Consider the following 20,453-nt stretch of genomic DNA (forward strand, 5'->3'; position numbering starts at 1 on the left):
AGAATTGTAACAGCATTGTCTCTTGTGTATGTCTAAGTAAGAGTGAGTGAGTATATTACTGAGGCAGTTTATATATAGAAGAGATACAAGAAGACCAGATAATTTGGACCATCATGATACTTTCCTGGTGCCTGGACAACTATAGATAATGGATTTTTCAGATGCTTTGAAACTTTCATTATATGTTGGGATGGATGAATAACCCATAACACTGAGAAACAGGACTGTTTAAATAATAAATTTAAATAAATAACTGTTTAAATAATCTCTGCACCCAACATGGGGCTCAAACTATGACCCCCAAGATCAGGAGTCACCGGCTCTTCCAACTGAGCCAGCCAGGCACCTGGTAACAGTAGCTTTATTTTTTTATTTTATTATTTATTTATTTATATTAAATTGATTTATTTATTTTCAGAAAAACAGTATTTTAAAGGAGCATGTTTTTACCTAATGAATATGGGTGGATCTGTACATACTCAGGAATGACAGTAAAGTTAAAAAGCATTTCATATCACCCTTTCCTTTCCTGTTGATTTTTATAAAGCTGTTTAAAAAAAAAACAACTCTTGGACTGCTTCAGGGAGGCCCATTCTTCCCCTCAAATGTCAAGCTTTCTTCTCAAAGCAGTATTTCTTGGATAAATGTAATTCAGATCTCTGACTATGCAATGTAGTGAAGTGGAGAGTTTCAGATAATTCAAATGGCAAATGAGGTTTCCCCTCGATTATCCAAATATTTTAGGTGAATGTGTTAAAAAAAAATTGTCTGACGTTATCTAGATCAAGAACTCAATTCTATATAGGTTGCCTGGGTGGCTCAATTGGTTAAGTGTCTGCCTTCAGTGCAGGATCCTAGGATCCCAGGATCCTGGGATCAAACCCTGAGTTGTGTTCCTCACTCAGTGGGATATCTGCTTGTTTCCCCATCCCTCTCCCTCTGCCCTTTCTTCCTGCTTGTGCTTGCTCTCTCTCGTGCTCTCTGTCTCTTTCTCTCAAATAAATAAATAAAATATTTTTTAAAAAGAACTGAATTGTCCATATTACTTTACATAAGCAGAGGATGTATATATCTTTTGTTAGGGGTTATTAACCATAAAACCCCCAGAATTGGTGGTTTCAATTCGTTTTTTTATTCCCATTTCCTGTAGAAAGAGAATTCAGCAAAGCATTCTGTGTTCCTTCTTTACCCCCTTATATTCTCAGAAGCAGCTGCTGTTGCCTTGGCCAAAATACAGCATTTATTTGTTGATTTGGGGACATTTATGTCCAAAGTTAGCTGAGTTGTGGGAAGGTTGAACTTCTTGGAATACAAGGGTATAAACCATGGTTCATGGTCCTGTGAGGCACCATGAACAGAACACCCTTGCTAGTCATAAGCACAGACCCTTGGTTTTCCACTGACTACAGCCTAAAACCAGAGGAGGCTACTGTGATTTTAAGTACAACTGAAGTGGGTAGACTTAGCCAGGCCTTTACACACAACTTGCATGAATCCAGGAGTCTCTTCTAGTCTTCAATGATCTAGAGACTCACTACCTATATACGCTCATTTATCTAACTAGTCTTTGGGCTTAACTAGGAAATGAGGGACACAGTCTTGGTCAAAAGGACATTTCTGGATTCCTCCATTTTTGATGTTTGACCCAAACCCCATTCACTCAAAAAGACTTAACTGCTGGGATTGTTAAGGAGCAAGCTGTCCTCTATGCTTCCTGCCTTGGGCAAACTGCCATGGTACAACTTTATACTGTCCTGAAAGCTCTGCTAACAGATGAGAGAACTCTGACAATGATGCAGTTGGAGGCACCACATCTGTGATTTAAGTCTCTGTTTTAAAACCTTCAGTGGCTCGTGGTCTAAAATTTCCTTTGTTATCTAGTCCCAGTCAACCATTCCCATCTTATCTCTTACCACTGCTTGCCTTGTACTTTATATGCCAGAAATTCTAAACCACCCAAATTCTCTATAGTCACCAAACAAATCTGTGGTATTTCTTGCCTTTTGATTTATAAGTGTTCTTTCTATCTGAAATGCCTTCTTCCCAGTAAATGCTCAACATCTTCCTCCTGCATCCCCCTTTATCTCTTAATTTTTACAACACTTTTTTTGTAATTTCCAAAGATAGTCATCCCTGAACCTGGTCAATCAAGCCTCATCCCTGTTAGTGAGTGTACACGTGAGACACTGTCTTATAACTGCCTGACTATATGACTGTTTTCCCCCATTAGACTGTGAATTCCTTTAGAGCAGATACCAAGTCTCTTTTACCTTTGTTTTTCTGATGTCTGTCTCAGAGGCTGGAACATAGTAGGCACTCAAAATAAATTCTGAGTATGTTGAGTGAATAAATAAGTGTTCCCATATAGGTAGTAGACAATGCTTTTTGGTTGGGAGTTGTATTTAATGGTGGGCAGAGAATAAACATCACAATAATAATGGTTGTGTTCTATCTAAGCAGCTATTATCTCATAAGTGTTTTTAATATGTATAACTTGCAATAATACTATGATAAAGATACCAGAATTATTCCTATTATGATTATGATAATGATAGCAATTATGAAAGAATTTAAAATAAAAAACATAAGAGAACCACATAAGAAAGAAGTTAAGTGACTTTCTTAAGATCACACATAACTGAGGTGCCTAGGTGGCTCAGCCACCCAGGAGCCTGTTTCTCAGTCTCCTCCCCACTAAGGCTCTCTCTCACTGTCTCTCTCTCTCTCTCAAATAAATAAATAAAATCTTCAAAAAAAAAAAAAAAGAGTAGAGCCTGGAATTACTCTCCAATGGTAATCATAATATGTTAAATCAATGACATCTTACAATTTGGAGATAGGTGTAGAAACTGGCTGTATTGGAGACCGATTGAAACCCCCTTAAATGCAATTAGACTTTGAATTACTCTGCAGGGAAAACTCTAAAGGCAATAGAATCAAGAAATACTTCATTTCAGTTTGGGGCTGGCAGAGTCCATGTACTCAGGGGTCCAAAGGCAAGAACAGCTTTTTAATCTGGCATTAAACTATCAGATATTTCTTCTAAGAATTATTACTGGGAAGAGTAGTTGATGCATAATACTGCCCCTAGAGTATTGCTTGGTCTTGATGTGCCTTCTGAATCATCAAAGAAAATTGAAATTGTGCTCATTTTAAGTTTAGTATTGCCTGTCTTACTGTCTTCAGAGCTTTTATTAGTAACCTCTGAATAACAGGTCCTCTAAACTATCTTAAATATTTTAATAACCAGAACCCCCCCCAAGAGAAAATTTATTATTATTTCAAATCTGGTTATTTTTCCTTAAAATATATGTTGGTGTTCATGTAATTTCTAAAATGTAAATTCTTAAGAAAATAGGAGTTCATAGTAGCTTTTGATTATTAAATACTTTTCAATTAATGGATAAGATTTTCTCATTTGTAAGCATTTACCAAGCACCTACCAAGTATACAGGCATTGTGTTGGGTACTGGAGTTACAGGTATACTCAAAACAGATACAGTTCCTGCCATTCTGTAATGAGGGATTCCATGAAAGTCTTTGATTTTAAAGAACCAAATTCTGATTCCCAAAGATGAATGAATGCTATCATGGTTAAGCCTAAGACTCCATGGTTAAGACCAAGTACAGAAAAAGAGGTGAGGCAAAGATTAATAAGACAGGAAACAACAAATGTTGGAGAAGAAAAGAAAGAGGAACCCTCTTATACTGTTGGTGGGAATGCAAGCTGGTATAGCCACTTTGGAAAACGGTGTGGAGATTCCTAAAAAAAAAAAAAAAAAAAAGAAGTACCCTATGACCCTGCAATTGCCCTACTGGGTATTTACCCTGAAGATACAGATGTAGTGAAAAGAAAGGCCATATGTACCCCAATGGTCATAGCAACAATGTCCACAATAACCAAACTGTGGAAACAGCCAAGATGCCCTTTAACAGATGAATAGGTAAAGAAGATGTGGTCCATATATACAATGGAATACTATTCAGCCAATAGAAAGGATGAATACCCAACTTTTGCATCAATATGATTGGGACTGGAATAGATTATGCTGAGTGAAATAAGCAGAAAGAGTCAATTATCACGTGGTTTCACTTACTTGTGGAGCATAAAAAATAGCACAGAGGACATTGGGAGATGGAGAGGAGAAGTGAGTTGGGGGAAATCGGAGGGGGAGATGAACCATGAGAGACTATGGACTCTGAGAAGCAAACTGAGGTTTTTTAAAGGGGTTGGGGGTGAGAGGATGGGTGAGCCTGGTGGTGGTTATTAAGGATGGCACATATTGCATGGAGCACTGGGTGTGGTATATTAACAATGAATCCTGGAACACTGAAAAAAAAGTGCAGAAAAAAAGGTGAGATTTGACGTGGAGTCTGGGAGACAAGAAAGTGTAGTGATCATGTGGGATGGATAGGTAGGCAAGGAGCATGTGGTCTTGTAATGAGAGACATGCTTTGTTCATATATTGGGGGCCGAAGAAGTTTAGGCATTTTCCTATAGAATGGATGGAAAATAGAATTTTGTCTATATGCCAATGCACTGGTAGTGTTTGCTTGTAGAACCACTTGGGGGCTTTAAAAGGCCCTTTCTGGATTTCAGCAAAGTAGTGTGAATGACTTTTGATATCCTCTGATTGTTGGAGGAAGAATGGAAACTCCAGTGAATGAATGTGTTTGCCACTCAATCTGTGAAAAATGGAAAACCATCAATCAATGAATATTCATTGATCATCTTCTATCACTTGGATAGGGTATTGCTCACAACTGGGCTTGGCACTATGGGAAATTAAAGAGGTCTAACTGTCTATTGTCTGAGTATCTAAAATATTAGACATTGTTCTTACAATATAGCTGTGAAGAAGTATATTTATGGGATAGCCAGATTTCAGTACAGTTTCAAGAAGAAATCTTGACTTTATGCATCAGGCTTTTATGTATGGAAAACATGTTAGTTTCCTGTAGGACAATCCAACAGCAATGATGGAGAGCTAGAGAGAGCTCTTGCAACATTGCTTAAACGTCTGGTGACAAGACATAATCAGGGCATTGGGGAGGGAGGTCAACAGCCTGAAACTATTATCCAAGCAGGCACTCAGTATAGTGCTGGCCAAGCAAAGTGCACATGAAGAAGTATGGGTTACAAATTAAGTTTTTGGGGTTTCCAATTCCCTTCTCACTAAGAACCTTCAAGTCAAGGGTCCAAAGTGGAATTGGCTATGGATTGGCAGTTCACTTAGACCACTGGAGAGCTGGGATTTATTTTCTTTAAAGTTTTCTCCAAGACATGTTTAATAAGCAGATGTAAACCTATATGTTCTCCTTCCAACAACTCTTGGATCCTTGTGTTCCTTGATGCTTGCAGTGCTTTCCCAGGGTGTCTTTAGCAACATAATCTTTTACTTTTTTGAAGGATAAAGATTTTGGCTTACATGCTTTCCCACCACCCTGTCAGTTATTATGTCTGTTTTCTTGAAATGTCTTGCTCCAGATTGTTTATTTATTATGGGCCTTGTGGTCAGCTGCAAACATAGTTTGCAGTTTTTTTTTTTTTTTCAGTAACATTTATTGTTTTCATCTGATTGAAGAAAAATGCATGCCAAGAGTTGAAAAATTGAAAAATACAGGGAGGCATAAAAATGAAAATTCAAATTACTCATAATTCCATCATACAGAGATAATTAGTATTTACATTTTGGAATTTTTCTTTCAAGCTTATATATATATATATATATATATATGTATGTATTATATAATGTATTATATATTATATTATGTATTATATATAATACATATATATATATAATAGTGTGCATATATATATATAGAGAGAGAGAGTAAACATGTTTTCATGTCTTTGTAAACAAAGATTTAATGGCTATGTAATTTTGGTTTATTCTGATTTTTTTTTCATTTTAACTAACATCGGTACCTCTACCTTTATATTTCTTTAGGAATAATTTTCCATTAAAAGAATTAGACTCTCAATTGTATAAATATTTTTAATGACTACTGATACAAATACACCAATTTAAATCTCCACAGACATGATAATGTTAGTGTTTCACTATACCTTATTACAACTGTATATTATTAATTTCAATTTGAGAATTTAGTAGAACAAAATGGTTTTATTCTTATTTTAAATCCTATTTTTGGATTACTAGTGAATTTTATAACCTTTAATAGAGAAGTGATTCCAGAAATCTTGGTCCTTAATTTTCTGCACTTACCTTTATTTATATTCCATTGATGTTGAGTTCCTGGTTTCCCTAAGTAGAGCCTATGCACATTTTTTTGATCCATAAGACAGGTTAACTCTCTGCTCTACATGTTTTCTCTTCACTCAACAATCATGTAGTCATGAAATATTTATTGAGAATCTTATATTTTAGACATCTGAATCTGGAGGTAGAAAGATGAAAAATTTTTTAAATTTTTATTTATTTTTAAAATTTCTTTTCAGTGTTCCAGAAGTCATTGTTTATGCATCACACCCAGTGAGAAAGATGAAATTTGAGGGTCCCTGGTCTCTAGAATCTCATAGTATAGAGTCAACACACACACATAACCTGAGAAATAAAATACAGTGTTTCAGTGCCATGCAATTGATACCTAGTCATTTTCTTTAGAAATCTTAGACTCTTATTGGCTATACAAAACAGTATAAAATTTATTATAATATTACAATACAGTAAATAAGGAACAGCTTAAAATAGTGGCTAAAGACATGTCTCTGAAGCCACTGTCCGGGTCACATTCTGTCTTGATCACTAACTGATGGTACTCTGTGAATATGGGTAGGCAAATTAGCCATTTTGTTTATAAGTTTCCTTATTAGGAAAATAGAAATAATAACAGTGTTGTTTCATAGATTCATGCAAAGGATTTAGAACAAGACCTTGTATGTAGTGAGTGATCAATACATGTTTCTTTTTTTTTTTTTTTTACATATTGACTTCTTTTTTTTTTTTAGCTTGTCTTTTTTTTTTAATATTTTTTATTTTTTATAAACATATATTTTTATCCCCAGGGGTACAGGTCTGTGAATCACCAGGTTTACACACTTCACAGCACTCACCAAAGCACACACCCTCCCCAATGTCCATAATCCCACCCCCTTCTCCCAAACCCCCTCCCCCCAGCAACCCTCAGTTTGTTTTGCGAGATTAAGAGTCACTTATGTTTTGTCTCCCTCCCAATCCCATCTTCTTTCATTTATTCTTCTCTCATTTTATTTTAAGAGATATGATATAGAAAGCACAGTTTGTGTTACTGGAATGTGTAAGAGGGGTTTTTGATCTACACTTACAGAGCAGGAGTTGGGGGGTGTGTGTCAAGGAAGCTGCCTTTGGAGAAAGAAGCATTCTCCCGAAATCTGAAAGACAAGTAGGCAGGATGACACCTTTGGGAAAGTACAATAGAGTTTTTAAGTGTATGAGAGTGTAGTTTCTATAAAGAGGGAAGAGCATGTGCAAAGCCTCAGAAAAAAGAGAATGAATGGCTTTCAAAGAACTAGATGAAGTTCAGTGTGATTGGAATATAGGGTCTGAGGGTCTTTCAGTTGTCTTTTGTTGTTTACAAAACCACCTCAGAATTCAGTGGCTTTAAAATACAGTGGTTAGGAGAACAACAATTCAAATAACTGAAATTTTCATCAGAAACCATGAAACTAGAAAGGAGTGAAACAACATCTTTAAAGTGACGATAGAAAAGAACTATCAACCCAGAATTCAATATCTAGCATACCTTTCAGGAATGAAAATGAAATAAAAGCTTTCTCAGACAAAAGAAAATGGTGAGAATGTGTCACCAGCAGACCTACTCTAAAATAATTGCCAAAGTAAGTTCTTCAGGCTGAAGGAAAATCATACCAAAAACTTGAAACTTCAGGAATGAAGGTAGAATAAGAGCAATGGTAAATAGCTGGATAAGCATAAAAGACTTTTTTCTCATCTTAAAATTCTTTAAAACTTTGCATGACTATTGAAAGGAAAATTTATAACATTACCTGATGAGATTTTCAGTATAAGTAGATGCAATATATATGACAACTATGACATGGAAGAGAAAAGTAAAGATATCTATTTGTTTTGTAGGGTTTATAGCTTTTACTTAGAGTGGTAAAAAACTAATTCTGAGCATCCTGTGAAAGGTTATTAGTCAATATTGTGATTTCTAAAAAATAATACAGAGATATGTCCATGAAACCAATAAAGAAATAACACAGAGGACACTGGGAGGAGGAGAGAAGTGAACTGGGGGAAATCGGAGGGGGAGATGAACCATGAGAGGCTGTGGACTCTGAGAAACAAACCAAGGCTTTTGGAGGGAAGAAGGTGGGAAGTTGGGTGAGCCTGGTATTGGGTATTAAGGATGGCAGGTATTACATGGAGCACTGGATGTGATGCATAAACAATGAATCTGGGAACACTGAAAAAATAAAATAAAGTTTAAAAAAATAAAATAAAATGAAGTAATAAAAGTATTCAAATAATTTTTAAAAAAGGAAAGGTGAAAAAAGAATAAAAAAGGAGGGGGGACTAACAGGAAACAATAAAATAGACATAAATCTGACCAAATCAAGAATTGCATTAAATTTAAATCAGTTAAAAGACAGAGATGGATTTTTTTAAAAAAGACACAATTATATGCTATCTATAATAAATTCACTTTAAATATAATAACATAGATAGGCAAAAAGTAAAATGATAGAAAACACATGTTACGTAAACACTGATAAAAAGAAAGTTGAAGTGACTATATTAATATCAAAGTAGACTTTAGAAGAAGCAAAGTTGCTAGGGGTAAAAAAGAATATTTCACAATGAAAAAGAAGTCAAGTCACTAAGAAGACATAACAATCTTAAACACGAACATGACAAAAGCAGAACATTAAAATACACGAAGCAAAAACTGATAGAATTAAAAGACAGAAAAATTCTCAATTATAGGAATCTTTAATATTTTTATCAATAATTAATAAAACAATTAAAAAGAAGGCACTGGAGGTGGGAGGTTGGGGGAGCCAGGTGGTGGGTATTAAGGAGGGCATGTATTGCTTGGAGCACTGGGTGTGATGCAAAAATAATGAATTCTGTTATGCTGAAAAGAAATAAAAAAAAAAAAGAAAATAGCAAGAATATAGCCCACTTGAACAACACTATCAATCACTACATACCCTACAAGAATAAAAGAATAATAAAATAATTAAAAGAATAATAACAATGTTATGACTATAAATTTCACATCTTAGATGAAATGAACCAATTCCTTGAAAAACACAAACTGCCAAAACTCATACAGGAAGAAATATAAAATACAAATAGTCTTATATCTATTTTTTAAATTGAGTTTGTGAGTAAAACCTTCTAGGAAAGAAAACTCTAGGCCAGATGGTTTCACTGGCAAATTTTACCAAACATCTTAGGAGGAGATAATACCAGAAAAATAATGGAACACTTCTCAACTTCTTTTATGTGGCTACTGTTAATCTAATGGCAAGATCAAACAAAAATACAAGGAAAGAAAAGCTATAGACCAAAATCCCTCATGAACATAAATGCAAAAATCTTCAACAAAAATATCTAACACATCAAATCCAGCCATATCTTTAAAAAATGGTTATTGGGGTTTGTCCAGTGGTGTGCTGTTAAAAATCAAAACAAAACAAAAACATTTTTTTGGAAAGAAAAGCTCTGATTCGTATTACTTGCCAATTTCCATGTCAGTTTCCATATTCTCACAATGGCAAATGGTAAGCCACCCATATGAAGCTACTAATCACAGAACTGGAAAGATATGTACACAGTCGGCTTTCATGACCCATGTCTCAAAATACGGTCTTTATCATAAGGAAATGTTTTGAAGCTTTTAAGCAGGAAGATATTTGGCTTTAGAATAATTCCTCTTGCTTCAGACTAGAAAATGGCTCAGAAGTGGGCAAGGTTAGAGCCAGAATGACCACTTATGAATTGCTCATTGGCATTCCTAAGAAGTGGTCATGGCCTAGAGCTGGATTGTGAAGGCTGGAATGGAGAAAATGGACACTTGTAAACTATTTTTAAGATGCAAGCTCAATGGGGCATCAAATTGGTTGTAGGGTGTGAGGCAAAATTTAGGAGCCATACATTCCACCTAGGAAGGTCCTTGTCATTATTTTTGATAAGCACGGACACATACTCTTCATGGAACCATTTTATTTTTTTGTAATTCCTCCGTTCCAGTGACAATGGGTAGTTGTTAATCTATGGAACAACACTGGTATTTTTAAAAGCTTTACTCAAAATGAAACTCCAGCCCTTCGTGCTTTTTCAGTTAGCTGCATCTCTAAGGTTCATTACTGAATGCCTTCTTGCACCATGCACTATTCTAGGTATTTGGGATATATTAATATAAATATATTCCTTTCTTTGTGGAACCTATATCCAAGCTGTGGGGTGAAGGGAAGAACGAAGATAGAGAGTAAACATAATATGAAAGTAAGTGTTATAGAATGGAAGAAAGTGAAGAGTGGTTTATAAAACAAAAATGTGGAGCAGGTTAAGGAAAGTTCAGGAGTGATGTTGAGCAGGATTGTAGAATTAAATATGGTCGTTATAGACAGACCCACTTAAGCAGTAACACTTGAACAAAATCTTGGGGAGATGGAAAAGCTACCATTAGCCACTTTATTCCTGTCATTGAGATCAAATATGTCCCCCCATGGTATATGTGTCTCAACCACATTTCTGTAGTCATTGTGCTGTGTTACAAAGTCAAAATTCTTCCCTCACTGTCCCAATTTTCTATGACCTATCGGGAAGGCAGAGTTAAGTGCACTTTTTCTGTTTCTTTGGTATTCTGAGCATCCTTTGACAAAAGAACTGTCCCTAGAGAGTCATGGATGCCTCCTTCCTTGGCTAGTTTTCACACTGAACTGAGAACCCCTCAGGGATTTTGACTGTCCTATTTAATTTTATATTCCAGTGCCTGTAGCACACCTGGCATACAGGAGGTATCCAACAAATATGCTTCTCAAGAATTGATAAATAGAATAGTCTAAAGAGTTTTTCATTGATAAGTAATGCCAAAATTTGAAATGAACTCTAATCATAGGATTTGATGGGAAATGATAAGTTTAATTGTCTGATTTCAATATTATGTCTTTGTCCCCTTCATGTGTTTTTGTCCCTTCTGTTTAAGCAGCTATGAAATTGCAGATCTAAAATAGTATTCAAGTCTATGCCTGTGTGTAAAAAGCCCATTGTTGTGCATGTGTTTTTGTGCTATTAAACTAATACTAGACGTACATTTTCTTTGGCAAGAAAGAGAAGTGCAATTGTTTTGTCTGGATACCAAAGTGCTAGACACTTTACCAGTGCTTAGTTAGAGAGACCATCCAGAAGTTAGAAATATTTCAAAACATTTTGTTCTTTTTTTGAGAGGGAGAGAGCGCATTTATGAATGGGGGCATGGGCAGAGGGAGAGGGAGAGAGAAAGAGACTCTTAAGCAGGCTCCATGCCCAGTGTGGTTCCTGATGTGGGGCTTCATCTCATGACCCTGAGAGCATGACCTTACCCAAAATAGGCAGATACTTAACTGACTGAGCCACCCAGGCACCCCTAGAAACATTTCTAAAACTAAAGTAAGCAGTGATGTTTTTGTTTATTTTGTGTCTTCTTTTTGAAGGGGAGGAAAAGGAATAAAGAACTTTTTAGCAATGAATGAATTGGTTGAACTACTTATGGTAGATAGGGTTCATCTTTTGTGTTTTGACCTTCAAAGAAATTTAATGGTGCTATGAAATGACAAAACCCACACACATACACCCATGCACACAAGTACTAATGAGGACTGGGAAAGAAAATGTAAAGACAGGATAACTTGAATGGTGGCTGCCACAAGTACATATACTGGGCAGAGGGATTGGCTGACTGTGGATCTGATATCTGTTAGCAGAGCATTTTATAGGTCTTAAGAAAGCATGCCTAAAGCATCCATTAGGGAATAAGAAAACATTTCTCTTGGAGGAGGAGATTGTATGCCCTGAGCACTCCTAGTCTTGTCAGAGTTTCAAAGGAAAGAAAGAAATATGAATGAATGAAGAAAAGTCTTAGAGTTCCACATAAAATAATTCTTCTGAGGAATGGTCTGAGAAATTAGTTCCAAGATGAATGGTGAAATATTGATTCTTGGTATCTTAATGGAGATTCCACATCAACACTGTTCCAGCAATCAAGATATCCATTTATACAGTCAAGTAGTCTTCACTGACTGCTCTGTATTACCAGGTACTAGAAGCTGGGAAACACAGAGGTGCATAGGACACATTGCCACCCTCTTGGAACTCATAGTAAACAAATGAATTACAATATAATGTACAAAATGCCAGGATGTGAGTATGAACATAGTGCTTTAGGATTGCCAGAACTGGCAATCACCTTTGACTGAGGGATCCAGAGAAGACTTCAGGAAGGGAGATGTACATTGATCTCTATCTTGAAAGAGTGGGCATTGATCAAGTAGAAAAAGACAAGAAGTTTGAGAGGGGCATTCTAGACTAAAGCAGCCTACCCAGGGCACAAAATGGTGAAAAGTCCTACTCTGATCAAAGAGTGATATGACAGTAATAATGTCTTAAGACAAAATGTGTGAAGAAAGTCAGGATAGGGGAAAGGAGATGAAAGAAGAATAGAATTTCAGGTCCAAGGGGATGGAAAGTAGATTAAGGAAGTATTGTCGTACCAATTAAGGTGTCTGGAGTCTGAAAAGCATTGGAGGCATTTCCATAATTATCCTGGATACTTGTCATTTATTAAATACTTAGTTTTCTAAGATAGGCCAGATTTAGACATGACCTTTTAAAAGGTCAATCCCTAGTTTTTGGTACCCGACAATTAAAACTCTTCCACCCTAATGGGGGCAGAAGGTAGTGAAGGTAAGAAAACTAAAACCAATAAATGAAAAATTCTCTGATCCTCCCATTGACATATTGTATTCTTTGCTACAGATCTCAAGCTTTATGCCTCCCAAAAGTGCTAAAACCAGTCTTGTGTGTTGTGTGTACCCACTTTGATCCCTCCCATTTCCCCAGAATGAAAGTGGGAAGATGGAAATAATTTAGAACAGTGCTTCTTCTACTGTGGTCAGAGGACTGTGGGAATGCTATGGAATTTTTAATTGTTTTCTTCCTTCAAGGATAACCTTGAGAAAAATGACTTTTCCAGTTAAAACGAAAATGATCATTTTTTTCACTGACAAATTAGAAGTAGGTGCATTATACGAATTTTCTTTTCTTTTTTTTTAATTTAAATTCAATTAGCCAACATATGGTACCTCTTTATTATTTGATCTAATGTTCAATGATTCATTAGTGTGTATAACATCCAGTGCTCATCACATCACATGCCCTCCTTATTGACCATCAACAAGTTACCCCATCCACCCACCCACCTCCCTTTCTGAAGCCCTCCATTTGTTTCTCAATCAAAAGTCTCTTACGATTTGTCTCTCTCTTTTCTTTCTTTCACTTCAGTTTTCCTTCCTTTCCCCTATTGTCCTCTGCACTATTCCTTATGCTCCACATATTAGTTAAACCGTATGATAACTGTCTTTCTCTGACTGATTTTTTTGGGAAGATTTATTTATTTAAGAGAGAGAGAACATAAGCAGGGGAGAGGGACAGAGAGAGAGGGAAAGAGAAACTCAAGCAGACTGACCTGATGCAGAGCCTGACTCGGGGCTCCATCTCAAGACCCTGAGATCAGACATGAAGGAAACCAAGAGTCAAATATTTCAACCTATTGCACCACTCAGCTCTGTGAAATGAGTTCTTAAGTCAGAATTTTGAAAACTCAAGTCCATAGATTCAGAGGATGTTATAATAAATAAATCCTTGGGAGTCAGAAATAACTTTTTCCTTTAAAAGATGAGTCAGCAAACTATGGCCCACATGTACATCCCACTTTTTACCTGCTTTTGTAAATTTAGTTTTACTGGAGCTTAGCTACAACCCAATTATTTATGTATTTTCTGTGTTTTTTTCTGGCTACAAAGAGTAGGCCCAAGAGAGAATGTATAGCCCACAAAGTCTAATATCTTTACTATTTGGCCTTTTATAGACAAATTAGCCTATCCCTGTTTTCAAAGATGTTTTATATCACTGAGATTTAAGACATACTGACCCAGGCATCAAATGCTTATTAACTGTTCAGGGTTAGAGTTATGTGGTTTTGAAATCTGTCATTCTGTGCACAGGCTTTGGACTCTACATATCTTGTCTCACATCTAGGCTCTGTCATTTTTTAGTCATCTGACCTCTGCTTTCTTACCTGTAAAAGGAATGAAATGAGGCATCTACTTCATACCAAAAACCCATGCTTACTCATGCCACTCAAATTTGGATATTTGGGAATTGGTTCCTGGACACAACAGTTTCAGTTGGTTGCGTAGGCTTTTTCTGACCTTGAAACAAAGCAATTTGCACTTTACAAAGTCAGTGGACTCAATGAAAGCCCAATGGCAAGATTTTACTGTTTTTAGTATACCTGGGCCATATAAAAAGAACTCAAAATGATAAATCACAGGTTTATCTGTTACTTATTTTCTCTAAGACATATTTCTGTTTTTTGCAGAAATCCCTTACTACCTGAACTCTCATTACTCAACTATTTATCAAAGAAACCCCAAAATGGAATGCAAGTTGGTGCAGCCACTTTGGAGAACAGTGTGGAGGTTCCTTAAGAAATGAAAAATAGAGCTTCCCCATGACCCTGCAATTGCACTACTGGGTATTTACCCCAAAGATACAGCTGTAGTGAAAAGAAGGGCCATCTGTACCCCAATGTTTACAGCAGCAATGGCCATGGTCACCAAACTGTGGAAAGAACCAAGATGCCCTTCAATGGACGAATAGATAAGGAAGATGTGGTCCATATATACTATGGAGTATTATGTCTCCATCAGAAAGGATGAATACCCAACTTTTGTATCAACATGGATGGGACTGGAAGAGATTATGCTGAATGAAATAAGTCAAGCAGAAAGAGTCAATTATCACATGGTTTCACTTATTTGTGGAGCATAACAAATAACATGGAGGACATAGGGAGATGGAGAGAAGAGAGTTGAAGGAAATTGGAGGGGGAGATGAACCACGAGAGACTATGGACTCTGAAAAACAATCTGAGGGTTTTGAAGGGGTGGGGGGTGGGAGGTTGGGGGAGCCAGGTGGTAGGTATTATGGAGGGTACATATGGCATGGAGCACTGGGTGTGGTGCATAAACATTGAATTCTGTTATACTGAAAAGAAATTAATAAAATAAAATAAAACAAAAACCCCCAAAATGAAAAAAACAAAGAAACACCAGCATATATATGCCAGCAAAATTGTTTGACACATATGATTATGGATGAATAGCATCACAATGTTTTGCTGTTGCCTCTCAGTTGTTTTAATAAAGTTGCATCTCATTATTTCAACATAATAGGTGTTAACACTGTCATCTTCCCCACATGAAGTGATGATGTCTCTTCAGGAAATGGAGAGCCTGTAAAGAAAGTTGGTAGGTCTGAGATGATTTGGGAAGTCCATTTACTGGAAGAAAGAGTGGAAAGTATAAAGTACTTTGAAGAACGATGACTGCATAAAAATACATTTATCATAATTTTGTCTACATCTACTATGAATACTTTTTTATGTGGGAGGAAATAGAAAGTTATTAAAGTACTTTTGGCTTATTTGTTCAGAAGTTCTTCTTAGAATACTGTATGACTGTTTAGTGACATTTAAAGATGTTTGGGGGTTAAAGGACAAACTGAACTATTATTATTAATTTTTAAAAATAAGGGACTAAAGGATGCCATTATCTGAACATTTGCTATCCAACAGGTTTTTGGGAATGGATAAAATTCAGGTAAAGAGGCAGGCTTCCTTTGGGGAATTTAACTCCTATCTTATTCCCACCTGTGAGCTTCTCCCTTGCTCACTATCCATGCTGCAAGCTTTGCATTGTTTTGCCAATCACATCCCAAGAACTAGAATCATCATCTGTAGTGGTGGGTGGGCCTCTGCTCTCCAGGTGCCAGCTGTTTCTGCCTGTTTGCCTGGGTTTCCTGGCATAGCCCGCTCTTTTATTCTGTGGATTCTTCTCCTTTCCTTTTCCAAATGTGTCTCCTTTGAAGCTGTGCGTGCCTAGGCAGAAATCCCATCCTTTAGCCAAGCAAGTTCAAATATGCATGCTTGCCTGTTCCCAACATTTCCTTTCAATATGTTCCTTCCATGGGTCAGGACATGCTGTGCTCTGCCATGGATTTCTCTGGTGTCCATTGCTTTACTGACCTACCGCTGTTGTCTGCTGCCGTTTCTTCAAGGTGCTGTTGTTCTGCATGGAGATCTGAACTCCCTCAAAGGTCCTATGCCAAGGCCTGCTTTCCTACCTTCACTCCTCTCAGTGTTGGTTTTGATTCCAGATCCCTGCTTTCCCAACTATCTATATCGCCAGTTACAATGAAGAGAGCAATGCCAAATTAGGGTCAGACACAAACCAGGCTACCTTTTTGGGATTTGTTTGCTTCTGTTCTCCTTTGCTGGTTCATTTTAAACTGATATGTCCAATATAAAATGTTGGATAGAAAAACAGGGGTAGCTTGTGGGTAACATGATATGATATGTCTCAAGCTCTAATTTCTGTAATTGTAAGTCAGATGCAATGACCTCATTCATGGACCCCAATCATGCAAAGCCTCTGTGACATGACAAGCTTGGAAATCTAACTTTCTGTTTCTGCACACTAGATGTGTGACCTGTCTGAGCCTCAGTTTCCTTTTTCATAAAGTGAGGGAGATAATGTCTACTTTAAAAGGCTGTTACAAAGATGTAAAGAATCTAATACAGTGTCTTGACCCAGTGGTTGCACAATGCCAAGTAACTGTGTCTATGTCTTTCAGTGACCCTAGGATTTCCCCCCCGCCCCCAGCATTTACTACTTATAACTGCAGTTGGCCCCAGATGTACAGGGGTGCCTGGTTATTCTATTTTGGAGCTCCAGAAATGAGACAGTAGTGCACCACAATGTATCTAAAGTAGAGCTTAAAGTAGAGCTTATTCAGATGTGGGAAGATCATACCTGTTTCCCTTATCGGGGTTCTTTTCCTCTCTTCTATTCTCCCCACTCCTCTCTCTCTTTTGTCAGTGTTAAATGGTCTTATGGCTTGAAGCAAATGCTTTGTTCCAGACTTAGTTTTCCAATACCTCTGTAACTGTTTCCTGCTTGGCCATCTTACCTTTCCAGCTAGAAAGGATTCCTTTGCCCTTTCACACAGGAAAGAAAACATGAACTTACAGAAAGAGTACCAGAATTGAAGTCAGAAGACTGAAATCAGTACAGGATCTACACCTTTACCAGTTGAGTGATCCTGCATGTTATTTTCTTTGACTCGCAGATTTTGAAAGTTGAAAAAGTCTATACAGCTATTTACTAAAAGTCATTTCTTTTAACTGGCTTCAAGCTTTGCATGTTCTTGAAAAATGGATAGAAACTCAATAATATACTTGTTGGTGGATGAACTGAAGAACACCTATGATGTTCTAATTCACTTGAAATAAATTCAGCTGGATTTACCAAATTATGTGTTGACTGGAGAGGGAGGCTAATGTATGAGAAATATCTCAAATTCAAGGACCCCTGTCTATTCATCTCAAAGTTTGGTTCCTTTCTTCCCTGTCCACACACCTTCCTAAGAGTGAATGAGACCTTTAGAAGCTTTATGCTTTCCTTCTCATGGTAGCTGTTCACCACTTGATGTTTTAGCACTCTGAAGACTAAAGAGTTGGGAATGGTTTTCCAAGTGGCACGAACCAAGTGAGCCTCTTCAGGGAGCTCAGTGGGTAAAAATTTCATCTGCCTTCTCTCTTTGTGTGAGGGAGTCCCCAAGTGTCTGACCTCTCCAGAGGAGCTACACCCCTCTCCCAGAACCCGCATCAATCCTGTCTAGCTTAAGGCTCACTCTGCATCCACTCTGCCTCCTTCCTCATCAATTCCCCCAATCTTTCTCCACTTACTGCTTCACTGGTGGTCTGGGCTGTGTGGCCCAGATGTTTTCCCCAAGCGATTAGAAGGTTACTTTTCAAGTGTCTTCATAGAGCAGATGTTCCCGTTCATACCCCACCCCTTGGACCCCCAATTGCTGAAAACTTTCTCTGCTCCAGAGAGCACATCGTGTTGCTGCTGTGTGTTTGATCAGGAGAGTACAGACCGGGAACAAGAGAATAGCACACTAATGACTGTTTGGCAGGCGAGCTCCTGGGTGTGTGTGTGTTCCTTCTCCCTTTGTTCCCATTACAGTTGTGAGCAGATGTTCTCAACTAGCCCATTGGCTGCTCTTTCTCTGGCCCCTTACACCAGTGCTTTATCCCAGTCCCCTGCTTCAGGCTAATCACAGTCTGCCCAAGACTGTAGTATCTTTCTTTGCTTAGAGACACCCCATTCCCTTTACTTTGTTTGGCACTTTGCTTGTGCAGCCTGGGAAATCTCTATTAGGCAAAGAAACTTGCTCCTACCTCTAGAGTTCAGTTACATATGGATTGCTCCTTACCCTTTGATTTACTTGAGTCTATTATTTTATCTACCCTCTCCTTCCCTTTCCAATCCACCTTTCCTTCCTAGCTCCAGCCCCACTGGAACTATTGTAGATCAGCCATGCTCTCTCTCACCTCTAAGACTTTATGTGTGCCTTCTATTCTTTCTGGAGCATTCTCCTTTTTCTTTTCTTTTTGCTTGGTGAATTCTTTCTCATTCTTTAGCTCTTTGCTTAAGCATGACCTTCTCTTTGACCTCTGCCTGCCAAGCACAAGCTTCCATAGAGCTCCTGTGTTAATTCCAACTCAGCCTATTTTTCTATTCTATAATTTTTTTATTTATTTATCCATTTTGTTATTAACTTATTTTGCAAATCTGAACAAGTATTATTTCCACAGTATCAAACAAAAGGGTTAGAAGAGACTCAGATTCCTCTCTCTCTCTACCTTCCTTTGACAGTGTTCATTAAGCATCTAGTCTGTGTTAAACACTCTGCTACATCTTGGAGTCAAAGACTAGACAGGAGTTGTCTTGTCCTCAACTAGGCAAGTCCTATATGCAGACTTCCAAAGTAGTATATGGTATTATACTGGTGAGATATACAGGAACACATGGAAAACTAACACACAATTAAAGTAGCAAACCATGAAGACAGAACACAGAAAGAAACTGGCAAAGCTAGATGGGAAAACAAATTGTAAGCAAGAAATGGTTGAGAGCAGGGATTGGCAAACTACTGCTCACCTGCCAAATTAAACCCTGCTGTGTGTTTTATAAATAAAGATTTATTGAAACACAGGCATATCCATCCAATAACATATTATTTATGACTTTCTTCACAGTGGGAGAGTTGAGTAGTTGTGGTAGGTCCTCAAAGTCTAATACTTACTGTCTGACTTTTTTATAGAAGAAGTGTGCTGACCCTTGGTCTAGAGCATGAATAATAAAAGTGGTCAAGAAAATTTTAGAAAAAATAAAAAAGGATGAAATTCCTCAAATAAATTTTAAAGTGTATTATAGAACTACTACTGTAATCAAAATAGTATAATATTGATTTGCCAAAGGGTGAATGGCTCACTGGGAAGAAAATAGGAAGTTAAAAATATTGCCCTATGACCCAGCAATTGCACTATTGGGTATTTACCCTAAAGATACAAATGTAGTGATCCAAAGGGACACATGCACCCGAATGTTTATAGCAGCAATGTCCACAATAGCCAAACTATGGAAAGAACCTAGATGTCCATCAACAGATGAATGGATCAAGAAGATGTGGTATATATACACAATGGAATACTATGCAGCCATCAAAAGAAATGAAATCTTGCCATTTGCAACAACATGGATGGAACTAGAGCGTATCATGCTTAGCGAAATAAGTCAAGCAGAGAAAGACAACTATCATATGATCTCCCTGATATGAGGAAGTGGTGATGCAACATGGAGGCTTAAGTGGGTAGAAGAAGAATAAATGAAACAAGATGGGATTGGGAGGGAGACAAACCATAAGTGACTCTTAATCTCACAAAACAAACTGAGGGTTGCCGGGGGGAGGGGGTTTGGGAGAAGGGGGTGGGATTATGGACATTGGGGAGGGTATGTGATTTGGTGAGTGCTATGAAGTGTGTAAACCTGGTGATTCACAGACCTGTACCCCTGGGGATAAAAATATATGTTTATAAAAAATAAAAAATTAAAAAAAATATATATATCATTTATAAAAGAATTTAATATATAATGAAGATGACATTTTAGCTCTATTGGGAACATACTTTATTTGTAAAAATGTTATAAAATTAAGCTATTCATTTGGAAAAAAATATTTCCACTAGATTTTTAATATTCCTAACCTACCTCCTCCTCCTCTTGCCAAAATAAGCAATGTATCATTGTT

The 20,453-nt window shown here is 37.2% G+C and overlaps 1 long non-coding RNA gene across 1 annotated transcript in view; it reads left to right on the forward strand.

The window, feature by feature from the left end:
* LOC131838006 (uncharacterized) overlaps positions 1-14,904 on the forward strand; it is a 36,537-nt gene extending 21,633 nt beyond the window's left edge. The window contains exon 3 of the long non-coding RNA XR_009356406.1: positions 14,614-14,904. This is a non-coding gene — a long non-coding RNA (uncharacterized LOC131838006). The remainder of the gene's footprint in view (positions 1-14,613) is intronic.
* The last annotated feature ends 5,549 nt before the right edge of the window (positions 14,905-20,453 follow it).

Source organism: Mustela lutreola, chromosome 8, assembly GCF_030435805.1.
Source record: "Mustela lutreola isolate mMusLut2 chromosome 8, mMusLut2.pri, whole genome shotgun sequence".
Classification (NCBI taxonomy): domain Eukaryota; kingdom Metazoa; phylum Chordata; class Mammalia; order Carnivora; family Mustelidae; genus Mustela; species Mustela lutreola.